This window comes from Apium graveolens, chromosome 11 (assembly GCF_009905375.1).
Source record: "Apium graveolens cultivar Ventura chromosome 11, ASM990537v1, whole genome shotgun sequence".
NCBI classification, from domain to species: domain Eukaryota; kingdom Viridiplantae; phylum Streptophyta; class Magnoliopsida; order Apiales; family Apiaceae; genus Apium; species Apium graveolens.
In genome coordinates, this window is record NC_133657.1 from 141,462,189 (window position 1) to 141,490,124 (window position 27,936).

Genomic DNA, 27,936 nt, shown 5'->3' on the forward strand with positions numbered 1-27,936 from the left:
CCTTTCTTCCCAAACCCCGTTAGTCCTTTCCACGGTGATACTTTCAATAATACCAAGCTTCCTTCTTCAAATTCCATGTCTTTTCTTGACTGGTCTGCATATTTCCCCTGACGATCTTGTGCGGCTATCAATCTTTTCTGGATAATTCCAACAATTTCCTTTGTCTGCTGTACCAGTTCAGGTCCAAGTATCTTGCGTTCTCCTACTTCGTCCCAATATACTGGAGATCTATATTTACGTCCATAAAGGGCTTCATAGGTGGCATCCCAATGCTGGCATGATAACTGTTATTGTCAGCGAACTCTACCAGAGGTAAATGTTCGTCCCAACTTCCTTTAAAATCAATAGCACAAACACGTAACATGTCCTCGATTGTCTGGATCGTTCTTTCACTTTGGCCATCCGTCTGGGGGTGATAGGCCGTACTCATATTCAGTCTTGTTCCCAAACATTCTTGAAAACTCTTTCAAAATCTTGAATTAAATCTTGGATCTCGATCAGATATAATAGACACATGAACTCCATGACGAACTACGATTTCCTTCAGGTACATATGGACTAACTTGTCAAGCGAAAATCTTTCGTTTATAGGCAGAAAATGAGCTGACTTGGTAAGTCTATCCACTATAACCCAAATGGGATCATGATTAGCCCTTGTTCTTGGTAATCCAACTATGAAATCCATAGCAATATGTTCCCACTTCCACTCTGGAATCTCCAATGGATGTAATAATCCACTTGGTCTCTGATGCTCTGCTTTAACTCTCTGACAGGTATAACATTTGCTAACCCATTCCGCAATTTCCCTCTTCATATCTGGCCACCAATAATTCTTTTTTAAATCTCTGTACATTTTGGTACTCCTAGATGGATGGAATATCTTGAACTATGTGCTTCTTGTAAAATTTCATTCTTAACTTTGTCACCGGTGGAATCCAGATTCTAGATGAAAATCTCAAAATGCCTTGATCATCCTTCTGCGTGCATAATTCTTCACCTACCAAACGATTTATATCTTGATCCATTATATCTTCCTGACATTTCTTTATTTTCTCCAACAACTCCTGTACACCTTTGCTTCCTCAGGTTTGCAAACTCTAATTTCCAATTTCTGAAATTCCTTATATATATCTTCAGGTACTGATAACTCATTTAACCTTTCCTTCCGACTTAACGCGTCTTCCACCACGTTCGCCTTACCGGGATGATAATTAATCGAGCAATCATAGTCTTTGATCAACTCTAACCATCTCCTTTGCCTTATATTAAGTTCCTTTTGTGTGAATATGTACTTTAAGCTTTTGTGATCCGTGAAAATCTCGCACTTTTCTCCATACAAATAATGTCTCCAAATCTTCAAAGCGAAAACTATGGCTGCTAGCTCCAAATCATGAGTAGGATACTTCTGTTCGTGTGGTTTCAATTGCCTTGACGCATACGCAATCACCTTTTCGTGCTGCATTAAAACACATCCTAGTCCTTTGTGAGAAGCATCGCTATAAATTATGAAATTCCCTTGATCATCTGGAAGTGACAAAACATGTGCCGTGATTAATCTCCGCTTCAACTCCTGAAAACTTTCTCCGCACTTGTCGTTCCATATAAACTTTTCATTCTTTCGTGTAAGCTTTGTCAATGGTGTTGCAATCCTTGAGAAATTCTGAACGAATCGTCGATAATATCCTGCCAATCCCAAGAAACTTCTTACCTCGGTGGGTGTTCTCGGTCTCTCCCAATTCGTAATTGCCTCAATCTTTGCCGGGTCCACTTTGATCCCTTCGTTACTGACTATGTGTCCTAAAAATTGAACTTCCTGTAACCAAAACTCACACTTCGAGAATTTAGCATATAACTTCTTTTTCCTTAAAATCTCCAAAGCCGTTCTCACATGTTCTGCATGATCCTCTTCCGTCTTTGAATAGATTAAAATATCGTCTATAAACACAATAACAAACTTATCCAAATACTCCTTGAAAATTCTGTTCATCAGGTCCATAAACGCTGCCGGGGCATTGGTCAATCCAAAAGACATCACTAAAAACTCATAATGTCCATACCTTGTTCTGAAAGCTGTCTTTGGTATATCTTCCGGCTTGATCTTCAGTTGATGATATCCCGATCTTAAATCAATTTTGGAGAAGTACTTGGCTCCCTTCAACTGGTCGAACAAATCATCGATTCTGGGTAACGGATACTTATTCTTGATTATAAGCTTGTTGAGCTCCCTGTAATCGATACACAGTCTCATGCTTCCATCTTTCTTCTTAACAAATAATACCGGGGCTCCCCACGGGGATACGCTGAGTCTGATTACTCCTTTTTCTAAAAATTCCTGTAATTGCTTCACTAGCTCTTTCATCTCAACAGGCGCCATTCTGTACGGGGCCTTGGATACTGGTTCTGTTCCAGGTGCTAAGTCGATCACAAATTCAATTTCTCTATATGGAGGAAGTCCTGGTAATTCATCGGGAAATACGTCTGGAAATTCATTTACAATTGGAATATCTTCAAGTTTTGCTGGCTCCTGACTTCTGTCGATCACATATGCTACGAAATGCTCACATCCTTGTCATAGTAACTTCTTGGCTTGAATCATCGTTAAGAACTTCTTTACTTGTTTCTGACCTTTGAACGTTACTATTCTTTCGTCTGACGTTTTCACCATTACTTTCTTATTTCGACAATCTATCTGAGCATGATGCTTAGATAACCAATCCATCCCTAATATAACATCAAATTCTCCTAACTTAAATGGTATCAAATCTACACAAAATTTACTACCAGAGATCTCAATCTCACAATTCCCACAAACTTGATTAACAGTTACACGTTCTTGATTTGCTAATTCCACAGTCATTATTTCATTTAAACACTCAACTGAACAATTTAACTTACTAACAAAATCTTGTGAAACAAACGATCGAGTTGCTCCCGAATCTATTAACACTTTGGCACATAAAGAATTCACATTAAGCGTACCTTCCACGACATCCGTATCCTGGATCGCATCCTTCACCGACATGTCAAAAACTCTAGCCCTTGGAGTCTCATTCACGGTTGGGGTAAATCCCATAATCCTCAATGCATTACTAACTGGGGCTGGTGTCTTGCAATCCCTGGCCATATGTCCGGGCTTTCCACATTTAAAGCACGTAAATCCCATGGCTGGAACCTTCACTGCTGGATTCCGGATAGGCTGATCCTTATTTGCTGGCTCTCTTGCTGGCTGATTTCGGCACTCCCTCGAATAGTGCCCTTTCTGGTTGCATTTAAAACATACCACATTCAACTTGTTACAAACTCCTCCATGCTTCTTTCCACATACTTGACAATCTAGAAAAGTTAGCCTCAACTGATTTGGCTGATTTGTATTAACTGGATGGTTGCTCTGGCCTCCGTCTCCTGCATTCTGTCTCCTGAAATTAAAATTTCTCCCTGGCTGAAACTTACCCTTCTTAAAATTTGGAAACTTCCCTGTTTGTGACTGACCCTCACTTCCCTCAACTTTCCTTTTCTTGCTTTCCTTTTCCTTCTAGAACATCTCACTCTCTGTCTCTGCGATCATAACCTTTTGTACTACTCCCGCATAGGTATCCAATTCAAAAATGGCTACCTTCCCTCTGATCCATGGTTTCAAACCTTGCTGAAATCTTTTAGCTTTCTTCCTGTCAGTATCCACATATGACGGTACATACCTTGACAATTCCTCAAACTTACCCTCATAATCTGTTACCGACATGTTCCCTTGCTTTAACTCTAAAAACTTCAGCTCTATTTGATCCTGAACAAACTGAGGGAAATACTTTTCTAAAAACAATTCCTTAAACCTTTCCCAAGTAATAACATCTATACCTTCCAATGTATTCACTATCTCCAAACAATAGGTGGCCTCATTCTTCAGATAGTAACTTGCAAACTCAACCTTATGTTCTTCCTTTACTTTTACTAAGGCAAATGCCTTCTTTATTTCCTTTAACCAAACATTTGCTTCAATTGGCTCTAAGGAACCCTTGAATTCTGGTGGGTTTACTGCCTGAAAAGTTTTAAAAGTTACCTGGGGGTTGGTCTGTCTTTGTTATTGTTGTGCCAGGTGAACTGTTTGTTGGGCCAAGATTTGAAGAATATGGGCTATTGCTGGGTCCATGGGTCCTGGGTTCACATTCGGGTTTGTATTATCTTGGTTGTTATTGTTGTTGGTTTCTTCATTCTGGGTGTTGGTGTAGGTATTTCTTCTGGGAGGCATTTTCTGTAAAGAATCAATCAACTTATTTAGCTTTTGAATCAATCTTTTGCATAAAAGAATAGTTCTGCAAAACAGAAATATTTCTTTTTGAAAACAGTTGTAAATTAAATAAATTGCATGCTTCTTTACAGAATATAAACAGTTATGGAAAATAGGGTACATGGTATCACAGGGGTATAACTGGTGCAATAAATAAGGTAAGGTAAAACAGGTGCAATAAAGTAAATGACAGTGCTGGAAAGGAAAAAGGGTACTGATATATATAGATCAAAAGTTTAGGTAGTACAAGCGTAAAGACGCTTCGGAAGTAAAAGCAAAAAGGATACAACAACCTACTCACTAGTCAGCACAGCTAGTCTATAAATACAACTCAAAAGTCTACTAATACACACTACACACTACTGTACATACTACATAACTATAACAACACTGCTCAGCATCTCCGTCTCTGAATCTCTAACTCAGCTCCAAGGAAACTCTGGTCCTGCCAGCCTCTCAAAGTCCTCCATCACCTCAGTAGCCCAGCCCATCAGTGCATCAGGGCCTCTGCCAGGTAGTGTAGCTCCATGTAGCCTAGCCTCAAGAACCCTCCGTGTCACATGAATTTCCTCTCGAAGCTCCCTCACACCACGATCAACCTCTGTAGTCCTGATGATATGTTGTAGCTCTCTGATCTGAGCCAACAAGGAATCACGCTCCAATAGAAGAGCCTCATACCGGTAATAAGGAATTGGGGGCAATGTAGACTGGAATGGGGCACTCGCAACTAAATGCCCAGTGGAATCTGAATCAGCTGGTGGGGGTCCTCTGATAGGTGGCCTCACGACTGGAGGTGGAATAGCCTATAATGGTACGGGCTGCAACACAGGTGGAGGTAGTATAGCCAACACTGGTGGAACAACAGGATGTGGATCCAAAGATGGCACTCCAACTGAAGGCTCTGAGTGATCAGCTGATACGGGGATAAAAGAGTCGGCCATCGCTGCTATCTGAAATCATATCGTAATATAAGAATCTCGTACCATAACGCGAATTACACTAATACCTGATATACCGAAACACTCAACCTCTCGATGTTCTATCTTTCTATTCCTTATTTCTACTCCTAACCCTCTACCGATTCCCGTCAACCTAGGCTTGTGTTAGTGACTTATAACCTGTAGCTCTGATACCAAACCTGTGGCGCCCTCCAAACCTGGGTCAGAAGTTTGGGGTCCACACTCACACCTTATTTATAACCTGCTTATAACAATAATAAAGATAATAATAATATATGCAGTGACCCTACTTACCAACCATCACGGACCGCAACAGGTTAAAGTATGCACACGAGCCAAACACACTAATATATTACAAACCGTTCAAATCCCAACTATTCCAAACTCAAACTGAGTATTAAACATTATTACAACTTTTACAGACTTAAATTGTTCCAAAAGAAGCCTATTAACTCAGCTTCCTCAACCTGAACCCCTAGCTCTCGCGCTGGACTGGGGATCCTCGTTACCAACTGGTTCCTTTTTTACTGGAAAGAATATAAACAACATCGCACAAATGAGCTAACTAGCTCAGCAAGTCACAATGACAAAACTGAGAATAATGATCATCAGGTGAACATGATTATGATATCAAGTGAACACTGGATTATGATTTAGAATTGTATATTATACTTTTTTTTTAAAAACCAAGGTTAGGCTGCTGATCAGTCACGCACTAACCCCGAGCAAGGCCCACAGCATTGCTCTAACTATTGGATCCAAGGCACACATTGGCCTACTTGACCATTATATGGTCTGACCACGAATCTGGTCCATAATTTTATAAAAAAAACAATCCAATTCTAACATAATAACAGAATATGCAATAATAAACAATAACTAGAATCATTAACACAATGTGTGTTTAACAATGAAAGGGTTTCAATCTTTGTAAGGATCAATAAGGTAATTTAAAAGCTTGGATGCTGGGTAATGAAAGAATTGGATAACAAAGGAATCAACATTTCAGGGTTTCAAAGGTTTGGGCTTTCAAAGCATAGGATACAATGGTTGAGTATACCAGTAATTCAGTTCAGTGTTTGGGATTTTGTTTGCATGTATTTGTGGAGTAGTATTGTATACTTGAGGTTCGTGTTTGGGTATACAACAATCAATGGTCTAGAAAGAATAAGGTTCATGGCTCAAAAACAATAACTGGAATCAGGGTTTGGGTTTCAGTGCTTCAAGCACTTGCAATATCAACAAGACTATCAAGTACTACAAAATCTCGAGAAAGTTCAGAACACTTGCCTGGTATTAGCTTACTACACAGCACTCACTTCCAATCACAACCGTCTTACTCCTCAACTATCTGTTTCCCTTTCCTACGTCTTGCCTCTTCTGCTCACATATCATAAACATCTATCAATAATTGACTCATAGAATTCTATTCAACACATACTTCTATCTACCCTTCGTTTTACCCAAATCCGATTAACGGATTGAAAGTTATGCAATAAACAGTAAACATCGAATATATAAACCGACAGTCAACCAACATATTACATATAACACATAATACGTCACATAATCAATGACATATCTTTTATAAAGACATTTCGGGTCATAAATAGGCTTTCTGGTATTTAAAATAATTCTTAAAACATTTTTCGGAATTAAAACGGGTCGTTGGATCAATTTCGGATTAATAAACAGGGTTCGGTTGGCCAATTATGGCTCCGAAATAATTTTAGAATAATTATCGAGCTTTGGAAATAATTTAGAATAATATTTTAAAGCTCGAAACTAATTTTTGGAATTTTTAAATAATTAAATCTAATTAAATAATTAATTAAAATCAGTTAATAATTAATTAAATCAATTAATCAATTAATTTTTGAATTAATTGACCAATTAATCAATTAAAATTAACTGAAATTAATTAACTAATTAATTCAGATTTATTTGTGAATTAAAAATAATTTTCGGAATTAAAATAATAATTTTTTAGAATTTTCAGAAATTAAAAATGAATTTTTATTATAAAAATAAATAGGAAATATGATTTTAAACATTTTATAAACAGGAATCCTATTTTTGCAAAGTCTGGAAACCTGGGGGACCAAACTTCATCGTTTTCAAAAGTACAGGGACCAAACTGCAATTTTGCAGTTCTAGTCGCCGGAAAATCGGGGGTGGCCGGAGAACTCACCTCCAGCATCCTCCCACCACCATCACCTCCAGAATTAAACTACAGATTACCAGGAACATATCCATGCAAACAAATCATTATAATCATCCCTGTTCTGGCCGGAAATTGGCCAAGAACATCGTCGGTTTCCGGCGAACATCGGGAATTTTAAAAACACAACTCCCTACGATTCAAGCATCCTCTGTTAACGAGCTATATATCAATCGATTGCAAATTTCATAAGGAACATAACCCACTATAAATCAACAGTTAATAACCCCTGAATCAAAAACCCCCAAATTTCAATTGAAAACATTCATACGGGTTATAAACCCTAATTTTGAAATTCGAAGATTAAACCCACTTTTAAGCAAGTTATTGAACTCCAAATCAGACGTATGACATATGAAAATCATCAGGAAAACAAGCTCTACAACATGCAATCATCAAATCATACAAACAATCATCCGAACAAAAATTCATATTTTTAATAAAATAAATTCGAAAATAAATAAATTTTCAGAAAATAAACCTTTGATTCTGCAGGTATATGGATTACAGATTCTGATAGAGCTTTTCAAGACCTTCAAATCCAGTACTCGAGCTTTTCAAACAAAGATCACTAACACCTTCAAAAGTTGGTTTGATTCTTGGAACAGTTTATGAATAGATGATTTTTCTCTGTAAAATTATATAATTATCTGTCTGCAAATGATTTTGATACGAAATAAAATACGGTAAAAGGCTATTTATATTTACAGAAAATTAGTATCCCGTTGGATCATTCCGGATATAAAATGGTACGTTTATTTGTAAAAACTGATCCAAACGGTATCGGTTTTCGGGATAATTATCCAAATCAGTACAATTTGTACTGCGGTCTTGGTCTCAGCGCCTGGTTACACGTACTACGAAGTGATAATTGGGATAGTTTAATAAAAAGCTCCCGTTTATCGAAAATACGGGTTTTATTGATTTACTGAAACGAATATTGTATCAAAAATGTTGCACTGGGACCCGCGCAGAACAAACCGTACGCCGGATCGAAAAAGTCGAAACATGGAATATGCTCGGAATATTACAATTAGGTTAGGAAGGAGTTCTCGGAAGAGTTTCGGGTCCCAAAAACGTAACAACGGGTGACGTCGGTTGGTTCCCGTTTTTATAAAATAGATTTCAAATACCCGGAAAAAGATTTTAGAAATTTCATATGATTCTTATAAATCCGTAAATCAACATAAAAATAATTAGGAAGATATGACAATTATTTATATTTTATTTTGGACATATAAAAATTAAAATACTCAATTAATATTATTTTTGAATATCCACGTACAGATAACCCTTAACAATTAACTCACAGAATAGATACTGGACACACATAATAATTATTTAATATCAAAAATAATTACACGATATATCCCGGATATTACAACTGTGCTAGATGCTGACCTAGTAGTCTTTAATATACTAAAGATCCGATGTTTGAAGTAATTGTTTATGTGGAAATCTTTTAACACAAGCAAATTCTGATATTGAGCTTAGTTAAGTTTACTTTGAGTATCTTATTACTAAGTCAAAAACTAGAATAATGCTTCTTATCTGTTCAGTTCTGATGTTAGTAAATCTGGTGGATGTACTAAGTGCTGATAAGCCTCACTTTTTAAAAGAAAAAGAAAAGAAAAGAAATAAAAATCAGGTACTCATTTGAGATCTAGAGTAAAAATGTGGAAGGGAAGACCCAAGTGCATTGCTGGTATTAAACAATATTCATTAGAAAAGCAAAATAAAATTTTCTTGGTGACTTTTCACACTCTATGACTACTGGAGAAATACTCTGATAACAGCATAAATTCTGATAAGCAGTTGTGACTCACTTACACTGAGAAGCCACTGTAAAATAGAATTTCAAAAGATGCATAAAATGAGCATAAAACAGTTGAGGTGGACTCGTGCATGAACTCATTCTAAAGTAGACTTCAGAATAATGACAGATTTTGAGTAAAGTTCTTAGTTGTGCCTTATTTCTAAGATGTACTAAAGTGAATCAGACTTTACTCTTTGTCTGATATTTAGCTTAATGCACACACTTACACTCCGTATGAATGATGAAAATTACTGTGGTGATAAATGTTGTTTTAGATGAACAGTTTATGTGTCAGATTGCATAAATTCTGAGGACAAGTTCTGATGGAAGTTCTAATGAAACCATATCAGTATTTGAGTAAAGAATTACAGGGATAAACATTCACTTTTCGAGTTAAGGAGCCATATTCTGATGACTTTTAAATCCTGATAATAATCAAGTTTTGATGCTGACGTGGCAGTATTTATTTACTTGGTTTCTTTCTGGTCATTACTTGAACGATAATATTTTTACAGAATATTGGTTAATGTGAGATAAAACTGTCATAATCAGTATGGGTTAGTGGTTAACGTGTATGTCCTGAAAAACTACATGTGCACGGTAATTATTGCTTATTTTACGTGCCCATTAACTCTTTTTCTAACCATTTACTGACTGTTCACATGGTGCCAGGTGTAAAGTGTATCCCATGCTTCAAAAATATAACTGTTGAGTGGAGAGAGTATATATATGAGAGATAAAAGATTTACTAATCTTTTACTTACTTTTCTATTCTAAATCTCTTTTACTTTCTCCCTCTCTCTCTCTCTCTTTTTTATTTTCTGAAGTTGTTTTTCTCTCAGGAATTTTTACAAACACTTTGCAAACATTCTCTTATTCACTTAATTTCTTACAGAGATGGCACCAAAAGACGTAATTTTTGATGGAGCTAAGTTTGTTCATAATAATTTCTCCGCTATTCTTAGCAAGTCTGAAGCCCCATCAGAACTTCACTTCATTCAGGACTTTCTTGCTAGTTCTGATATTGAGTACGCTCTGACCGAACCTGATGCAGTCTCTAGTACTCAAGTGCTGGAGTTCTGGAGAAGCGGAGTATATGATGATGGTGGTGGTCAAGGGTCCCCAAGTATTATTTTTTCATCAGGGGAGGATGAGCATGTCGTGACATTGGCTACGGTTCGACAAGCACTGCAGCTACCTGAGAACTGTGTTTATTCTACTGTTGAAGAGCCAGTTCTTCAAAACATGATGGCCAGTCTGGGGTATGAGAGGACATTGGAAAAGCTGGGTCAGTTGAAGAGATCTTACATAAGGAGGGAATGGAGTTTCTTCTTTGACTGCATAACCAAGGCTTTTGCAAATAAATGTTCTAATTTCGATGCAATCCCCATATTCAACCAACAAATCGGGTATGCTCTCATAAATCAAACTGATTTTGATTATGCAAGTGCTGTCTTAGGTTTTATTGGGGATAGAATGACAGCAGACAGAAATACTGTTTACTTTGCTAGATTATGTCAGCTTATCTATAGTTTTTGTTGTGATGATAAGCCCCAATCAGCTAGTGAATTAATTTCATCATTCAGACTAGCTAAAAGAGCTTTTAATGACTTATTATCTACTGATAATAAGAAGGTTGTGTTACGACCCCTCCTAGTTCCTTTATCTGTCAAACAAGCCTTAATAACCTACGATCCAGTTAAATACACTGAACTATATCCTGATGTCCAACCATCAGAACCTCATCCATCAGCACCTACCACCTCTACACAAACACCTCAAACTTCTCAACCTCAACCTTCAGATCCTACAGTGAAGCCTTCATCTTCCAAACCCAAGAGGACTAAGAGAGTACCTCAGCCTCAACAGAAGAGAAGGAGAATTATTCTGCGCGATGAATCAGATACTAAGGAACAGGTTCCCATATCAGAACCTGTTGTTGTAGAAGCTGAGAAGGTTTCTTCTCAGAAAGATACTGTAGCTGGGAGTTCTAGGCCCCTCAAAAGGCTTAGAAAGTTAAATTCTGATGATAAAGCTCCTACAGTGTCTCCACCATTGAAGAAATTAAAGAAACATAGAGCTCACAGGGACATAGTTGAGTCAGATTCAGATATAGTGGAAGCAGCTAAGGAAGGGGATCAGGAATCTCTGATCTCAACAGAACCACTTATTATTGAATCACTTCCTTCTGCAAAACTAGAAACTGCTCAAGACAGAATACCTACACCTCCTATGTCACCTATAATTGATCCAGTACATACTAAAGAACCAGGTACAAGTGCTGAAATTGATATTCATAACTTGATTGTGCCTGAGGTTTTGTACTTCGAAGCTCCACCAATTCAACTCACTCCACCAACAACATCAATTTTGGATGTTGATCAGAACCTGGCTGCAGATCAAAATTTAGAGGATGATGTTGAAGCCTCTATAGCCTCACATACTGCTATTTTATCAGAGGATGCTGATACTGCAGGATCTACAAGTTCTGATGCTGCCAATGAAGAAACTACTGGTGAAGCTGCTGCTACTTTAGATGTTGATGCAGCTGGTCCATCAGGACATGCACCTCAACAAACAGTTAATAAAGCTGATTTAGTCAAGAAGTTTGTTACAGGGGAAGCACCAGTACCTTGGAGTGAAACTCCTAGAGGAAAGGAGTGGACTAATGAATGGAACATAGTTAGTTTTGTTCCTTCTGAAAAGATTCTTGCTGAGCATCTGGCAAAAGCTAATAAAATGCTGTTAAATGATGATTTCAAGGCACAGCTGAGAGTTATTGCATTGAGTACTAGGCACCTTCAGGGTCAACACTCAACAACTAATGCCAAGGTGAATAAAATTCAAGAAACTTTGATCCAGCAAGATATGAATGTGAAACTTAAAAAGAACAGATTTTTCAAGCCAACCTTTGACAGAATTACCTACATTGAGAAAACTCAGGAGAAGCAACAAACTCAAATTGCTGAAATTCTGAAGAATCAAGCTTCTCACCAAAATCAACTCAATGAGATCCAATCCTCAGTGGAATTGCTTGTCTCTCTTCTTTTACCTGCTGATGCCAAAAAGGGGGAGAAAGTGATTAAGTCCAAATGCAAATCAATTCAGACACTGAAAGGAAAGGATGATGGAAATGATGACCAGGGAAACTCTAACAAGGGTAGAGGTCAAGGTCAAGGAAAAGGATTTTCATCAAGTAAAGCTAGAATTACAAGTCAAGGGACAATTCTGATACTGGGAGAAGAATAAGTTCTGATACTGGTAAAAGGATAAGTTATGGTGAACATCTGGAACTTGATGAAGAAATTTCAAAACAGTTGTTTCTTAAAGAAAATCCAAGAATGGACTTTGAGAGTCTAAAGGAAGAAGAAGCTAGACTCAAAGCAGAAGGTGTCAAGACAAAATCTAAAGCTTCTGTTGTTGAAAAGAAATTTCCAAAGCCTAAGGGTATTGTGATAAAGGAAAGAACAAGTTCTGAGGCAATCAAGGCCAAATCACAAGTGGAAATTGATCCAAGGTCCAAGGGCAAAGAAAAAGTTGATGAACCTGTAAAGGTTTATATGCCAGTCATGGAAGAAGAAATAATTGATGATGAAGAAGATGATAATCTTACTCTAATGCAAAAGAAGATTTTTCAAATAACCCCTGACATGACTCATGTTGTTCAGAGTCAAGATGTAGTAAGTTCTAATATGACAGTGAAGCAAGCAACCTCTGACATAGCTCAAGTTGGCTTGATATCAGAAGATAAGGAAAAGGAAACCTCTGACATTGCTTATGTTAAACCTTCAAAGATACTCCTACCAGGATTCACCAAAGCTAAACAGGCTCAACCTTTGAAGATTGCAATAAGTGGTTTTAAAGCAAGAGTTGTTACAGGAAAGGAAGCAAGAGATAAATCTGGATTGGGTAGTTCTGATGAAAGAAGAGTACATAACACTACCAATGATCCAACTTCCTTAAGTGTGTTGGGAACCACGGACTTAGGGTGTTACTACGTTTTACGATAAAGATTACGAAAAGAGGATTACCTTGTTAATAGTTGATTCCATGCTCTTCTATTGTATTCCCAAATTCCCTTGTGCGAAGTGTGGCCTCCGTCTTCTCAAGTTATACTCTCTTCTTGCTCCTTGGTGGCTACAATATGTTTTCACATAAATTGCCAAACAAGAAGAGAATAAGAATATATATAGGCTACAATAGGGACCATGGATAATTAGGTTGGGCCTTCTAATTACATCTTGAGCCTAGCCCAATGTAATTAAATATTAATTCAATCCACTAAAGAATTAATATTTGCACTACCTTTCCTAATACCGTAATTTAATTAATTCGGTTCCAATATTATTTGCTTATTAAATTCCCCATGTTTAAAATATCATATGTCCATTAATTAAATAAATTACTGATAATTTATTTAATTAATATCTTTTATCCTTGATCATCCACTCAACCTTTATTTAATTATGCCAGCATAAATTCCACCTGCAGGGTTTCACATAATTAAATCTTTTTGAGCTTTCAAGGGGACATCATTAACCCGAATATTATCAGGACATGGATTCCTTCAATAAATAATATCCACCATGTATATAATTCCATCACCCAAAATATAATGATATAATTCAAAAGAATTATTTCATATATAAATCAAAGCATGTAAATAATATACACGTGTCAATTACTATTTCCGGATTAAGAATCTAAGCATTAATAATAACATAGAATCTTAGTTCTCCTTCTTAATCAGTATTAAGGGAACAATTCTAAATTTGATCCTGTTCAATATACACAAAGTATACTAGCATTATTTATTAGTCAATATAAACTAATCTAAATAATACTACAGCCATACCAGTGGATTGTCCAACACCACCTGTGCTGTGAACCTTATTATATTATATAACCATATTTAACAATCTAATATTCTGTATCCCATTTGATACTAGATTGTTCACAATATATAATATTAGACAACATGTAAACATTCAAATAATTCTCAAATAAACTGGCCAGAAATAAATGTACATACTTCAAATAAATATTTTCAGTATACACTAACAATCTCCCACTTATACTCAAAATATTCTATGTGTACATCAGTGTTTATTTAATACACTATTACATAAATATCTATGTGTCCATCCATCTGAAACCTATCGCTTCCACATGCTTGTCAAAAACCTTGGTTGGCAAGCTCTTTGTGAAAGGATCTGCTCGGTTGTCTTCTGATGATATGTGAGCCACAACTATATCCCCTCGCTTTACGATTCCTCGTATGAGATGTTACTTAGTTCAATATGTTTAGCTGCTTTGTGGTCTCGCGGTTCCTTTGAATTTGCCACAGCACCAGTGTTATCACAATACACCGTCAAGCTCCTAGGCAAATTAGGTACCACATCTAAGTCCAAAAGGAAGTTCCTGAACCATACAGCCTCCTTGGCAGCCTCAGAGGCCGCCACGTACTCGGCCTCCATGGTGGAGTCTGCAATGCATTTCTGCTTTGCACTCCTCCATATAACGGCTCCACCTCCCAAAGTAAAAACATATCCCGAGGTTGATTTCCTCTTATCCCTATCTGATTGGAAATCTGAATTAGTATATCCCAAAGGAAATAGATCTGAGGCCTTGTAAATTAACATATACTCCTTAGTCCTTCTCAGGTACTTGAGTATAGTTTTTACTGCACTCCAATGTTCCTGACCTGGGTTCGATTGATATCTACTAACCATGCCTACAACAAAGCAGATGTCAGGCCTCGTACATAACATAGCATACATTAAGCTTCCACATGCTGAAGCATAAGGAACTGCTTTCATGCTCTCTATATCCTTAGGTGTCGAAGGACACTGCTTCTTAGATAGAGCAACTCCATGCTTAAAAGGTAAAAAAACCTTTCTTGGAGTTCTGCATGTTAAAACGAGCTAATACTTCATCAATATAGGGCTCTTGAGATAAAGCCAACATCCTTTTCTTGCGATCCCTTATAACTTTGATCCCAAGGATGTATGCCGCTTAACCTAAGTCCTTCATGTCAAATTGTTTGAACAACCATGCCTTTACTGATGACAACATCTCAACATTGTTTCCAATAAGTAAAATATCATCTACATATAGTACTAGAAAAACCACTGCATTACCTTCACTTCTCTTATACACGCACGATTCGCTTGGACTTTGATCAAATCCATATGACTGGACTGCCTGATCAAAACGAATATTCCAGTCTCTAGAAGCTTGTTTAAGTCCATAAATAGACCTCTTAAGCTTACATACCAGATGCTCTTGGCCTTCCTTAATGAATCCTTTTGGTTGCTGCATATAGATGGTTTCTTCAAGACTTCCATTAAGAAAAGCTGTCTTGACATCCATTTGCCAAATCTCATAATCGAGATGAGCTGCTATAGATAAAAGAATGCGGATTGACTTAAGCATGACTATCGGTGAAAAGGTTTCCTCATAATCGATACCTTCTTTCTGAGTATACCCTTTCGCAACAAGTCTTGCTTTCCAGGCTTTCACCTTTTTATCTAATCCCTTCTTTTTCTTGTAGATCCACTTACATCCAATAGGTTTTATACCTTTGGGTGGTTCCACGAGCTCCCAGGCCTGATTAGAATACATTGATTCTATCTCAAATTCCATCGCCTTTTGCCAAAGATCTGCATCTTTGTCTTGTACTGCCTCTTCGTATGTACGGGGATCATCATCATGTTCACCAGGGACCAAGTCTGAAGACTCTCCCAAAAACATGAATCTATCAGGCTGTTGAACAACCCTCCCACTACGACGAGGCACTGGTGCGGTATTAGTGACAGGTTGTACATTATGTTGTGGTTGTTCTACTTGTACTACAGCTTCATGGGTATTATTTGTCCCTCCCACTAGTTCCTCTAAAATGACACTACTCATGGGTTTGTGATTCATTATATAGTCCTCCTCCAAGAATCTTGCATTGGTGCTAACAATGACATCCCGATTCTTCGGACTATAAAATAAATATCCTTTCGTTCCCATGGGGTAGCCTACAAACAACCTTACTTCTGTACGAGATTCTAACTTAGTCGCGTTCTTGTTCAGCACATGTGCTAGACAACCCCATATTCGAATATGTCTTAGACTCGGTTTATCCCCGGTCCACAATTCTAAGGGGGTTTTAGGAACCGACTTAGAAGGTACTAAGTTCAGAAGATAAGCTGCTGTCTTTAAGGCATGTCCCCAAAACGACTTGGGTAAATCCGAATAACTCATCATCGATCTAACACTCTCTAAAAGAGTCCGGTTCTTTCTCTCTGCTACACTGTTCTGCTGGGGTGTGCCTGGTGCAGTTAACTGGGATTCTATCCCATTTTCTGATAAATATTCCCTAAATTCTCCAAGCAAGTATTCGCCACCACGATCTGATCGTAGTGACTTGATACTTTTATTAAGTCGCTTCTCCATTTTAGCTTTGTACTCTTTGAACTTATCAAAGCACTCAGACTTATGGTGCAACAAATAAACGTACCCATATCTAGAATAATCATCAATAAAAGTGACAAAATATTCATAACCACCTCTTGCTTGGATATTCATGGGTCCACATAAATCAGAGTGAACCAATTCTAACAGTTGTTTGGCTCTATTCCCTTTTTCCTTGAAAGGCCTATTAGTCATTTTACCTTCCAAGCAGGATTCACAAACTGGAAATGGCTCCACTGCCAATGAGCTTAAAGGCCCGTCTACTACCAGTATTTGAATCCTCCTCAAGTTAATATGACCTAATCTCAAGTGCCAAAGATATGTTTGGCTCAAACTAGAAGGTTCCTTTCTTTTAGTAGAGTTAGAAGATGTGTTGTTCAATTCCCTAAATTGCAGTTGCAGTGCAGGTTGACTAGGATTAATTATATACAAATTGTCTTGTAATGTACCTGAACATATAATTCATTTATTCATCATAATAGAAACATTACGATCCAAACAAACATTATAACCATCCAAAGCAAGTTTAGAAACCGAAATTAAATTCCTTCTAAAGAAGGTACATAAAGACAATTGTTCAAAACCAAAATCCTATCAGAACCAAAAGATAAATGAATAACTCCTACTGCAACTACTGCTACTTTCGTAGCATCTCCCATGAACACGTATATCTCACCATCTCTAAGCATTCTGGATAGTTGGAATCCCTGCATAGAATTATAAACATGATCAGTGGCTCCTGTATCTACACACCAAGTGCTCGTAGATATAGCCGCTATAAATGTTTCTGTTACTAGAGAAAGAGACATACCAGTATTGTTTGTCTTCTTAGGAAGAGGACAATCCTGTTTCCAGTGACCTGACTGTTTGCATCTGAAGCACTTTCCCTTAGGCTTTTTCACACCACCCTGAACTCCCACTGCCTTCACAGCTTTCTGTGTCTGAGCCTTTTTCTTCTTCTTAATACCTTTCGGCTTAGAGGAAGAACCTTTCTCAGCCACATTCACTTGAACACTCTGCCGAAATAATCCTTCAGCTGCCTGAAGTTCTGTCAGCAGTTCCGCGAGACTATACTGCCTCTTGTTCATGTTGTAATTCAAGCGGAACTGCTCAAAACTCTTGGACAAGCTCATAAGGATAATGTCAATCTGGGTTTCCCCGTCAAGTTCAGCACCAAGGATCTCTATCTCATTCAGATGCGACATCATCTTGAGAACATGATCCCTTACAGGTGTGCCTTCAGCCATCTGAGTGTTCATTAAAGCCTCCATGGCTACTTGCCTAGCAGCCCTATTCTGATCTCCAAAAAGTTCCTTGAGATTAAAGAGCATATCCGAAGCAGTGGCCATAGACTGATGCTGATGCTGCAAAACACCCGACATTGCTGCCAGAATGTAACATCGCGACATCTCATCAGCCTTAATCCACCGTTTATAATACTCTTTCTCATCTTTAGGAGCATCAACAGCAGGCTGTTCAGGCTTGGGTTCATAAGTGCAAAACTTGTACTCCTCAGCAGTCAACACAATGTCCAAATTTCGTTTCCATTCAATATAGTTAGGTCCGGTAAGTTTGTTATCCTTAAGTATGGTGAATAGTGGATTAAAGCCCATTTTATCCTGAGAATCATGCATAAAAACATCACATAAATAAGGGTGCATTAATTATTAAGATCTATTGATTCCTCTAACAATTATTAAAATTTAATGCACTAACATCTAAACACCATAAGCTTCTGGTACGCCACGATGTGTGACATGTATACCACCTAATTTTGTTTAAATGTTACTTCGGTCCTATTACTAAACAATATGCCACGTTGGGGTGGACTATATTATTTTTCATAGCTAAGTGTATACCATCATCAAATCTTCAATTATTTAAAATCTATGGAACTTGGTACGCCACGATGGGTGGCGTGTATACCTTCCAATATTCGTAATTTTGTCTTGAATAGAATACTTCAATTCAATATTCATCAATGGTTTGATTTCCAGGTAGTGGAGGAGTCACATCGGTCTCGCTTAAAACCCACAGCCTTACAAGTTCGATGAACCCGTTTTTGACAAAATCGCCCCAAATCAGAAATAAAGAAAATCCGTATTTATTCCTTTCAAAATTTATTACTTTAAGAAGTTTGTTCTAGTAATTTCTATAACATTCTAGACACCATAAATTACATGCCACGATGGGTGACGTATATATAATTTATATTCGTCTTTATGTTAAATTACCTACAACCAATAATGGAGACCATGGGATTTAATTTCATATTAATTCCCTCTCCCACTTAGAATTTTTTTTTTATTAAAATTGAGGAATTTTAAAATTAAATGGGGCCCTATGTTGTTATAATTATGTCTAATCATGCATTCAAAATACACACATAATTTTAGCAACATATAACATTTAATTAAAGCAATAAATAAATTTTATGTCCATGTCGTCCTAATTAAGTTAAACATGCAATTTTAAAAAAATTACACACATAATTAACGACACACATAATCAATAAATTAAAGCAATAATTAAAATTTAATGGAAAAAATTAAAATAAATTTTCCAATATTATGGCCCTTGAAAAAAAAATCCAGCTCACAAAAAAAATCTGCCCCAAGCGCGCCCCGACGCCCCCAGCAGCCCCAGCAGTCCCCGCAGCCCCTGCAGCCCCAGCAGTCCCTGCTGCCGCAGCGGCCCCAGCAGCCCTAGCTGCCGCAGCGGCCGCAGCGCGCGCGCCTGTTGCTTTTCTGTGAGTTTTGTTTTGATTTTGTTCGATCCAAACATCAACAGCAGCCCCTTGTGATCGCACAGCGGAACAAAAAACTAGCGGAATTGATTTCCGATCGCACATAACTATTACAAAATACCCGGAACAATTACAAAAAAAAATAGATATAATACAAAACTAATTTTGTAAAATCTATTCTAACACGATCAACCCTCGTGTAAATTACAACCACGATTAAACCACGTGGAAACCAAAACAAAAATTAACCACGATTAAACCACGTGGGATCCAAACACATAATTAAAATATACATGGCCATAATAGTGGATTAACAACCTGCATCAAAACCAATACAAGCAAAACACTATATACACGTATATATAATTACGACATGGACATTATATCATAAAACGTACAACCCATTACCAGGCTCTTGATACCAATTGTTGGGAACCACGGACTTAGGGTGTTACTACGTTTTACGATAAAGATTACGAAAAGAGGATTACCTTGTTAATGGTTGATTCCACGCTCTTCTATTGTATTCCCAAATTCCCTTGAGCGAAGTGTGGCCTCCGTCTTCTCAAGTTATCCTCTCTTCTTGCTCCTTGGTGGCTACAATATGTTTTCACACAAATTGCCAAGCAAGAAGAGAATAAGAATATATATAGGCTACAATAGGGACCATGGATAATTAGGTTGGGCCTTCTAATTACATCTTGAGCCTAGCCCAATGTAATTAAATATTAATTCAATCCACTAAAGAATTAATATTTGCACTACCTTTCCTAATACCGTAATTTAATTAATTCGGTTCTAATATTATTTGCTTATTAAATTCCCCATGTTTAAAATATCATATGTCCATTAATTAAATAAATTACTGATAATTTATTAAATTAATATCTTTTATCCTTGATCATCCACTCAACTTTTATTTAATTATTCCATAATAAATTCCACCTGCAGGGTTTCACATAATTAAATCTTTTTGAGCTTTCAAGGGGACATCATTAACCCGAATATTATCAGGACATGGATTCCTTCAATAAATAATATCCACCATGTATATAATTCCATCACCCAAAATATAATGATATAATTCAAAAGAATTATTTCATATATAAATCAAAGCATGTAAATAATATACACGTGTCAATTACTATTTCCGGATTAAGAACCTAAGCATTAATAATAACATAGAATCTTAGTTCTCCTTCTTAATCAGTATTAAGGGAACAATTCTAAATTTGATCCTGTTCAATATACACAAAGTATACTAGCATTATTTATTAGTCAATATAAACTAATCTAAATAATACTACAGCCATACCAGTGGATTGTCCAACACCACCTGTGTTGTGAACCTTATTATATTATATAACCGTATTTAACAATCTAATATTCTGTATCCCATTTGATACTAGATTGTTCACAATATATAATATTAGACAACATGTAAACATTCAAATGATTCTCAAATAAACTGGCTAGAAATAAATGTACATACTTCAAATAAATATTTTTAGTATACACTAACAAAGTGAACCAGGTGTTGGAGCAACTCCTGAAAGATTGAATCGACTTGAATCTGTACAAATGGTTTACCATACCTTTTTGAAAGAACATATATTGTTATATTTTATGACAGATGGAAGGGTATACCAGATTAGGCAGAATGCTATACCACTGAAGTATTTTCAGGAACTGGAACATGTTCTATTCCTACTTCAAGTGAAACACATATTAACAGATAGTGCTGCAGGTTATTTAAAGTCTCAAATTCAAAGACAGAAGAAGCTTTATTCTGTAAAGTCTGACAACACATAGTGTCCCAAGTACAGAGATCACAGAGGTGATATTGTTGATATGAAGCCTAACTCTGCTAAGATTATAACTACTTTTCTGGGTTATAAGGCTGTGAAATTCAATCTAGAGTCTGACAAGGCATATCTGATCAGACTAGATCAGGAGATAAGAAAAGCTAAGATAAATGATCTCAGAGCAGCTATTTTTCAAACTTGTGAAGATACAGCTGAATTGATAAATGCTAAAAGGAGGATGGTCAATGAACTTGAATATGCTGAGAGATGTTTGTTGAAGAACTATCTCAGAACAACTCCTGATATCAAAGAGATCAAAAATTGAAGCCAAGTCAAAGATCTACAACTGCTTAAATTCTGAAGTGTATATAGAATGAAGCTGTTATCAGACCTTAAGATGGTAAAGCTAAAAGGACTGTAAGTTGTAGTTATCTAGTCAAATTCTCATGCATTTGTACTTAATATTTTTGACATCATCAAATATCTGTTGAACTTGTATATTATGCAAATTTACAAGTTGGGGGAGATTGTTAGATATATTTGATAATGTCATGTGTAATATGATTTGTGTTTAGTTTTCAGATCTTACCTAACAGGACAAATCAGTACTTAACTGGAAATCAACACTTATACTGAAGACAGAACTTAAGATATTAGAACTTAAGTTATCAGAACTTAAGTTATCAGAAGATATTTATCAGGAGATAATATCAGGACTTAAGGAGACTTTCAGATAAGGCAGGCGGCTGATTGAAAGGAAAGAAGATCGAGACTAAGAGAGAAAGAATTGTGTATGAAGAAAGAATTCTATGAAGAATAGAATACTTGGAAGAAAAGATAACTAGTTGATATATTTTAGGAAGCAGAATTATATTCCATGTCAATTAGAATATTATCGTGTAACTGTGTAGTATATAAACACATGCATAGGGTTTACACTATAAGTGTTATCATTGTCGAAGTTATTATTCATTGTAACCCTAGCAGCTCTCGTGATAATTTGTTCATCACTGAGAGAGGACATTTCCATATTATAACAGAGTTTATTGTGTTGAATAAAATCTGTTTTCTGTTACTTGAGTTCTTATATTCGATTTAATTATAGTAAACACCGTATTCAACCCCCTTCTACAGTGTGTGTGACCTAACATACTAGTTCAAAACAAATCATTCTCTATTTGTTTTGTTTCGTGGATTGTCTTATTAGTTTTGTAGTGAGGTGAAAGTGACGTGAGGTGATTCTCGTTCTAAGACCCAAGTCCTAGACGTACTAGCGGGGAGTTAGTAGTCTTCGCACCGTGAAGAAGAAGAAAGACCCAACACCGAATCACTAAGATCCAAGACCAACAAAAGCTAAGGAAGCCAAGTCCACACAAAGGTTCTACAACAACTTTGAAAAAATAGCGGGGAGCTTTTGTTTAAGATAAGTTGTGTAGGTATTACATTTATTTTAAGGTGGTGACCCTTCTGTTACGCACCAAGATAAATACTTATAACGGTGTAAAGGCTTCTCCGCCTATTAAAGGAGCAAGTTTATTATAAGGGAAAATCCCGAGTCCGGGAGAGGAGCTCGGGGACTGGAGTAGGGGTGAGCGAATCTATTAGAGGTTGCACCATCGTGAACCAGGATAAAATCACCGTGTGGTATTTTCTTTCCTTGCACTTTATTTTTCTGCACATATATACTGCATAACCACTCGGTAAAGTTTTAAAAAGGGATAAATTATTTTAAAACGCGATAACAATTTTTAAATCGGTAATTAAGCTATTCAACCCCCCTTTAGCTTAATATAGCCCTCTTACGTGACCTTACAGTTACAGTATAATTCTAACATTTTCTATACATATCTAAATCAACTACGATCCTATAAATCAGCACCTTCTGATTTATCTCGCAGTCCTGACTTATATTACAATTCATTCTTAACGGATAACCTGATCAACGGATATATGTTGTAGCTTCAGCAGATAACCGTTTGTATTTATCAACAAATGATTGAAGGTTGTCAATGGATGATAATGAAGCTTCCAACGGATTATCATATAACATCAGTTGATCAATTCATACTTGTGAATTATTTTTTTTCATAATAAAGCAACCTATAATACTTGTAATTTTTTTTCTGGGCATGCAAATCAATTCATTAGGACTTAACCAACCCTCTATTCGTCATCACTACACTCAAATTAACATCAACCAATCAATCAGAAATAGCTCAACCTAAGGGATCATGTTATATGCATACATATGCAACTATATGAACTCACATAAAAACAGAAACAAATATATACTATATGAACAATCATGCAAAAATACGAATGAAATTCAACTAAACATGCAACATGAATCTATATAGACACAACACACAACTACTCATCCTTACATTATCACCCCCAAACTTAAAATTTTCAATGTCCTCAGTGCAGGTAATAATAAGGATTCAAGGCATACCTAGTCGTCGGGAGGATCACCCTCCTCGGGTGGAGTATCAGGCTGTGGATAAACAGAATCAGCTCCAAATACAGGCTAATCGACCTCGATACTAGTGGCCCGAAAAATAGTGCCCAAAGCCTGTGTCAAATCTGCAGCAAAATGATGGTGAATGTCGTGCATGGCCTCCATACGCCAAGTCAATCTCCTGAACTGCGCATCGCCAAGCCCAGAACCATCCCCTGCCTCCTGCTGAGCACGCGAAGAACTAGCCTCTCCACGAGTGGCTCTCCAAGCTGCACGCCTAGTTGGAGAAGAATCACCAGCACAAGTCTGATCGGCTAGCTGACCTCCTGGAAGATGGTCATAAGTATAACCCAAACCCTTCTCATCAGCTTTTCCACCATACCACTCTTGCATAACTGAGATCATGGAGCTATCAATTGGAGCGCTCAACATCTACAACTGCTCCAACTCTGGCTAATGAACACCAACTGAAGCATAAAGCTTCGTCTCAATCGAGGCATGAGGAATCACCCCCCGATGTCCTGGTCTGCAGAAATCACAGCATCTTCTGATATATCACCTGGCCGAAATCCATATATTCCTCATTCAAGATCCCCTAAAGTAAAATAGCACGATCAATAGTAACATTATGCTGATGCGAAGAAGGAATAATATTGGCGCACATAAAAGCATTCCATGCCCGAGCATGCCTGTTCATGCATGCAACCGAAAAAGTGAGCGGCTCATTCGTGACCCTCTTGCAGTTCCACTGTGTTCTCGGAACACATAACTCAGCCACAATATGATCAAGATAAAACTCCTCCCATGACTTTTGGACCCAATCCTCTTGCATCGGCTTCCTCGCGGGTTGATTGATAACCCTACGAATAGTCGCCGGTGTGTAATCCACCGTCAAACCACGTACCACAGAAAACCCAATCCTGTCCGCCCTTGTATTCACATAAAACTCCCAAACAATGCTCATCGGGACAATAGCAGGTACCTCGCAGAAAGTCTGCCAACCTATCTCAGTAATAATCTCCAAGAGCTTCCCATCTCTCGTAGTGGGTAAGAAACCCCTCTCCTTAACAATTGATTTGGACATCAATCTCGTAAACTCAACCCGAGCATCTGGAGAAGAAAATCTATTTTTCGCTCCCCCAACACTCGAATCACTAGAGCTGGTACTCACCACGACTCTCGATCTCTTGGGTGCTATGAGTACAATAGAGATTTTGTGTATATATAGTGAATATGAAAAATTAGGGTTTGGGAATTGAAGATATGTGATAGTGATGTATATAGGATGTATGTATATATAGGGTATATGTGGATTTGGGTTAGGAGTGTTGGGACTAGGAATTAGAGTTCGATGAGGGTAGAAAAAGGAATAAAAATGGGCTGGGGTTTGGGATTTTGTTTTGTTTTTTTCTTTTTCCAGAACCTCCATGCGGCCACTCCACATCTCCGTGCGGGCGCGCCATGAACCTGCCTACCGCGCGCGGCCCCCCTTTTGGCGCGGGCGTGCTGTGCTCTTGGAAAATCAGAATTTTTTTGCCTTTTTCATTTTTTTTCTTTTCGAACCTACTATACAACAAACATGGGTTGCCTCCCACGAAGCGCTTGGTTTATGTCACTAGCTTGATGTGAAACTTCAATCAAGTTGTTGACATAATGGCAATCACCACCTCCCGGTTCGCCGTATCTCCATAGTAATGCTTCAATCTCTGTCCATTCACCTTGAACGCTTGATCCTGATGCGTATCAAAAATCTCCATAGATCCACGTGGAAACTCATTTTTGACCGTGAATGGCCCTGACCACCGCAACTTAAGTTTTCCCAGAAAAAGTCGGAGACGAGAGTTGTACAATAGAACCTTCTGCCGGGGAACAAAAGACTTGCGCACAAATCTCCTATCATGCCATCTCTTGACTTTCTCCTTGTAGACTTTGTTATTCTCATAAGCCTATAGTCGAACCTCCTCGAGCTTATTTAGTTGAAGCATTCTTTTCTCTCCAACAGATTCCATGTCAAGATTTAGCTTCTTCAAAGGCCAATATGCTTTATGCTCTAACTCCGCAGGAAAATGAAATGCCTTCCCATACACCAACTAGAAATGAGACATACAAAGAGGATTCTTAAATGCTGTTCTATATGCCCAAATAGTTTCATCTAGCTTCAAAGACCAATTTTTTCTTGATGTACTCACCACCTTCTCCAAGATACGTTTAATCTCCCGATTAGACACTTCAGCTTGCCCATTAGTCTGAGGATGATAAGTTGTGGCAATACGATGATTCACGTGATACTTCTCCATCAATTCAGTGAGTCACTGATTATAACTCTTGGAGTGCCAAAACACGTGAATATCTGCTTGTGAAGGAAGTTAATCACCACCTTAGCATCATTGGTTGGTAAGGCTTTAACCCCGACCCATTTAGACACATAATCAACCGCCAACAGAATGTACTGATTATTGTAGGACGAGACAAATGGCCCTATGAAGTCGATTCCCCAAACATCGAAAATCTCAACTTCGAGCATCACATTAAGAGGCATCTCATCTCTCTTGGATATATTTCCAACACATTGGCAACGATCACATCTCGAAATGAACTGATGAGCATCCTTAAACAAAGTAGGCCAGAAGAATCATGCTTAAAGGATACAAGCTGTAGTATTCTCTCCACCATAATGTCCACCATACATAGTAGAATGACAGTCGCACAAGATTCCGTCCGTCTCACTATATTGAATGCATCGTCTAATAATCTGGTCAGCTCCCTATCTAAACAAGAAAGGTTCATCCTATCGATACCACTTCGCCTCATGGAGAAACTTCTTCCTTTGAGCATAAGCGAGTTCTGGGGGAATAACATTACTCACCAAATAGTTCACAATATTTGCAAACCATGGTTCTTCTTCTTGTACCCCAAAAAGTTGCTTATCAGGAAAAGATTCATTGATTAACGTCTTGTCTAGCGAAACCTTGTCTTGATCTTCCAAGAGTGATAGATGATCTGCTACTTGATTTTATGTCCCTTTCCGATCCTTGATTTCTAGCTCGAATTCCTAAAGTAAGAGAATCCATCGAATCAAGCGAGGTTTTGATTCTTTCTTCGAGACCAGATAGTGAATAGCAGCATGATCAGTGTAAACTATCACCTTTGTCCCAAGCAAATAAGATCGAAATTTCTCAAAACCATAGAAAATTGTAAGCAACTCATTCTCTGTAGTAGTGTAATTCAGCTAAGCACCATTAAGGGTTTTACTAGCATAATTTACCACATGGAAAATGTTCTGCTTCCTCTGGCCAAGAACCGCTCCAACTACATAGTCACTAGCATCACACATCATCTCGAAGGGCTCATTCCAATTAAGTGCAATAATCACAGGTGTTGTAGTCAAACTCCTTTTCAAGCTTTCAAAAGTAGCTATACATTCTTCATCGAATTTGAAGGGAACATCCTTTTTCAGCAAATTACACAAAGGCTTAGAGATTTCAGAGAAATCTTTGATGAATCGCCGATAGAAACCCGCATGACCAAGAAAACTGCGGAGTCCTTTAACTAAGATTGGTGAAAAAAGATTTTAAATGACCCCCACATTGGCCTTATCCACCTCAAGACCTTTTCTAGATACCTTGTGCCCAAGAATGATACAATGTTGCATAATGAAGTGACATTTTTCTCAATTGAGCACCAGATTGGTCTCAACATATTTTCAGCACCAAACCAAGATTATGCAAGCATTCGTCATAAGAAGTCCCGAACATGGAAAAGTCATCCATGAACACCTCCAAATTAGTGCCAAACATATCTGAGAAAATGGCCATCATGCATCTCTGAAAAGTAACAGGTGCACCACAAAGTCCGAATGAGGCTCGACGAAAAGCGAAAGTGCAAAAAGGAAAAGTAAACATGGTCTTCTATTGATCTTCTGGAGCAATGCAAATCTGATTATATCCCGAATATCCATCCAGAAGACAATAGTACTCGTGACCATCCAACCTATCAAGCATCTGATCAATGAATGGAAGCGGAAAGTGATCCTTCCTTGTGGCCTTATTAAGCTTTCGATAATCCATGCAAACTCTCCATCCTGTTACTGTCCGAGTAGGGATGAGCTCATTCTTCTCATTAGCTACAATTGTAATGCCCCCGTTCTTAGGTACACACTGCACCGGGCTCACCCACGAACTATCAGAG